General features: G+C 49.6%; 1 pseudogene across 1 annotated transcript; it reads left to right on the plus strand.

Moving 5' to 3' along the window:
- Positions 1 to 834: 834 nt before the first annotated feature.
- On the plus strand, positions 835 to 3829 carry LOC123122642 (wall-associated receptor kinase 2-like; annotated as a pseudogene). Its single transcript, XR_006460329.1, has 2 exons — positions 835 to 2036; positions 2152 to 3829. The product of XR_006460329.1 is annotated as a wall-associated receptor kinase 2-like (transcript).
- Positions 3830 to 4122: the final 293 nt, after the last annotated feature.

A 4122-nucleotide genomic window follows, 5' to 3' on the forward strand; every position in this document is an offset into this window, starting at 1 on the left:
CTACTCTGGTGGGCCATGCTTTCGTAATTTTACTGATTGAGAAGGAGATCATATACCGACTCGCCAGATTCTTGGTAATTTGTGCCGCCATTGTCATTCACTCATATAAGTATATAACAGTGTGTTGTGCAGTAGAGATTTAGCCTCTTTATGAAGATGAAATCCCCAAACATTAGCATAAAATTAATGTTATGTGCATGATATTGTACAGTATATATTATATTTCTCTTTTAAACAATTTGGTATCTTGGTGCCAGGAATTAGTAGAGATGTAAATCATAACTGGATATGTGATTGCACCTTGAAGTGTTCATAAAATATTCAAGTGATGGTATTCATGATTTGTATTTACTTGACATGTTATAGTTGTGATCACTGATTCCCCATTTTGTGAAGATGTTCAAATTTGTAAGCGAATCTCTCTATCTATGCAGAATAATTTAGACAATACAAATTTATCATATGCTATAGTTCCAAAGTCATCGAATATTTTTTTGTAGTTTCTTTCCTAAGATGGACGGGCGCGGCAACGCGCGCCTTCAAGATCTAGTTTTCATGTAACCTCGAGAGACTTCATATAACTCGTTGGACACGAACACATCTACTCCCTTTGTTCACAAATATAAGATGTTTTTATTATTTTAATATGAACTACATACAAACTAAAATAAATGAACAAACACACTAAAACTTAAAACATCTTATATTTGTGAACCGAGGGAGTACATTCTTATCTTCTTAATACAATGAAATACAACAGTACTGTCCTTGAATGAGATATATATTCTTTTGCAAGTAGACAAGGCTAGTCAGTCAACGTGTGAATAGTGATGCGTGCACCTGTTTGGTGAAGCGAGAGGATAGATGGTAGTAGTACCATATAGGTGGCGGGATCGGTGGTAGCCAACACGCCCGCAGAAGATAGAAGATGGCGATGCCGGCAGCAGCGTTGACGGTGTTGCTGTTGCAGCTCTGCTTCTCGGCCTCGGCAGTGGCTCAGGTCACCGGAGCTGCGCCGGGCTGCCCGACCATCTGCGCGGGCGTTAGTGTGCCGTACCCATTCGGCGTCAGGGAGGGGTGCTACTTGCCGGGCTTCAACCTCACCTGCGACCGGGCGCTCGGCCGAGAGCGGCTGCTCATCGGCGGCGCCGGCGGCACCCTCGAGGTCGCTGAGATCTCGCTGGCCAACTCCATGGTGCGCGTCATGGACACCGCTGGCGCCGTGAAGCTCACAGGCAGCGGGAACGGCACTGGCCTCGCGAGGCTCGCGTCCAGCGGCCAGTGGGGCGGGCTCGGCGCTGACGCCTTCGCCGGCCCGTTCGTGGTGTCGGGGACGCGCAACCGGTTGGTGGTCACGGGGTGCAACCAGCAGGCCACGCTGCTCGGGGAAGGCGGCAACGTCATCGTCGGTTGCTCTGCCTTCTGCCCCGTCACCGACACGTTCCTGAGCACGATCTCCCCGGAGGAGGTCGCCGCGTGCGCCGGTGTAGGCTGCTGCGAGACGCCCATCCCCATCGGCCGCCCTTCCTACAGCGTGCAGCTCGCGGGGCTGGACCTGAACCAGGAGATGGACCTCCAGCTGCCTATCGCGGTGCGCATCGCCGAGACTGGCTGGTTCGAGGGCAACTCCGCCGGGCTGCTCAACAAGTCGCTCCAGGACTCCTCCAGCACGACGGCGATCTCCGTGGTGCTGGAGTGGGCGGTGGAGTCCAAGCGGCTCCTGCAACCCCAGGATACAGCGACGGGCTGCCCACAGGAGGCGGCGAGGAGCGTGTGCCGGAGCAGCCGCAGCACATGCCTCAACGTCACCAACAGCTACCGCACTGGCTACGTGTGCCATTGCGAGGAGGGCTACGAGGGCAACCCATACCTCGCCGGCGCCGGCGGATGCCAAGACGTCGACGAGTGCGCGATGCCCGGCAAGTTCATGTGCTCCGGCGTGTGCACCAACACGCCCGGAGCGTACCAGTGCCGGTGCCCGCCCGGCTCCCGTGGCAACCCCCGGATCAAAGATGGCTGCGTGAAATCATCTCTAGGTGAGCATATATAAGACCATTGATGATGGTACATATGTGAGCTTGCACGTCAGGGAGACAGGGATTGCATCGGTCCTTGCTCTGAACCATGACGCATTTTCTCTCACGTTTTCAGGTCTGGGTGTCGGCATAGGAATCGGCTGTGGTGCTGGCCTTCTGCTCCTGGTACTTGGTGTCTTTTTTGTGAGCCGGACGCTGAAGCAGCAGAGGGCAAAAGTACTGAAGAAGAAATTCTTCAGGCAAAACAGGGGACATCTGCTGCAGCAATTGGTGTCGCAGAAGGCGGACATCGCTGAGAGGATGATCATCCCCTTGGTGGAGCTGGAGAAGGCCACCAACAACTTTGACAAAGCTCGCGAGATCGGCGGTGGAGGGCATGCACGGTGTACAAAGGGATCATGTCTGACCTGCACGTTGTGGCGATCAAAAAGTCCAAGGTCGTCGTCCAGAGGGAGATCGACGAGTTCATCAACGAGGTAGCAATCCTCTCGCAAATCAACCATCGACATGTGGTGAAGCTCTTCGGGTGCTGCCTCGAGACGGAGGTGCCATTGTTGGTGTATGAATTCATCTCCAATGGGACCCTTTATCATCATCTTCATGTGGAAGAGCCTGAAGCATCGTTGCCATGGGTGGAGCGCCTGAGAATTGCCACGGAGACTGCGAGAGCTTTCGCGTACCTTCACTCAGCCGTGTCAATCCCTATAGTCCACAGGGATATCAAATCTCAGAACATCCTATTAGATGGCACTCTCTAGCAAAGGTGTCAGACTTTGGAGCTTCGAGGTGCATTCCGATCGATGAAACAGGGGACGCAACTGCCATCCAAGGGACATTTGGGTATCTAGACCCCATGTACTACTACTCCGGACAACTTACCGAGAAGAGTGATGTTTATAGCTTTGGCGTTCTCCTCATGGAGCTGCTAACGAGGAAAAAACCATGCTCATATCGATCATCTGAGGAGAAAAGCCTTGTTGCATATTTCACTGCCTTGCTCGCGACAGGCGACCTCGCCAGTTTGTTAGATCCTCAGGTTGCGCAGGAAGGAGGCAAGATGGTTGAAGAGGTAGCTCTATTGGCAGCGGCATGCGTGAGGATGGAAGGGGGCCAACGGCCAACCATGAGGCAAGTGGAGATGGCACTCGAGAACCTTCGAGTACCCCATGAAAATGTCGCGATGTCTGATATGGATGCACCAAGTTATGCAATGATCGAAGGTGGAAGAATGGAGGAGGTGAGCAGACAATATAGCCAAGAAGAAGAATATTTGTTGTCATCAAGATACCCGAGGTAGTGACTGTGTTCCTGTGTGATATGCACATGGATCAAATGGCTTGTATGCTTTATGTTTTTTCTTCTTTTTCATGTAAGGAAATAGTGAGGCTTGTATACAGCAAAGAAGACAAGCAGGAATAGTAGCATGATGAATGCAAGAAAAAAAAAGAATAGGAAAGATAAGACCATTGGATGGCAACGAAGGGACGTTGATCGGGTCAGTCAATACATGCATGCATGCGGCCAACTGGTTGTGTGCAAGTTGTGACTAGTCTATGCTAACCGATTGTCGTTGTCCTATGCCCTTGATTGGGGTGGCAATATTACAGGCCCAAAACAGAGAGACGACGCGGGACTTGCATAGTAAAGTCGATGCATGCACCTTGTGATTGGATAGATAGATATGAGTTGCTTAATTAGGATTCTCTATCAAGTGGTAGCAAGAGGCCATGAGTAAGCAGTAGCACACACTTGCATATACTCACATCGACTCATCTATATATATATATACACCATATCACTAAGCTCCCTAGGATTGAAAGCCTCACAATTAATTAAGGTCTCCAATTAGAATTTGGTCACCCTATTTTAATCGGGTCAACAATTTCTCAAAACTCTCTTATTTAATTTTTTACATAATATATTATGCTTCCTAATTTTTAAATCTTTATAATTAATTGAGGCTTCAATTTAGGATTGGTCCACCAGATTTTGACTGGGTCAACAATATCTCAAGGAGCTCTCCCATTTAATTATTTTAGCTCTCTATGTTCCCTAATTTTAAAGCTCATTTATTCGATTGAGGTAT

The sequence above is a fragment of the Triticum aestivum genome, chromosome 5D (genome assembly GCF_018294505.1).
Source record: "Triticum aestivum cultivar Chinese Spring chromosome 5D, IWGSC CS RefSeq v2.1, whole genome shotgun sequence".
NCBI classification, from domain to species: domain Eukaryota; kingdom Viridiplantae; phylum Streptophyta; class Magnoliopsida; order Poales; family Poaceae; genus Triticum; species Triticum aestivum.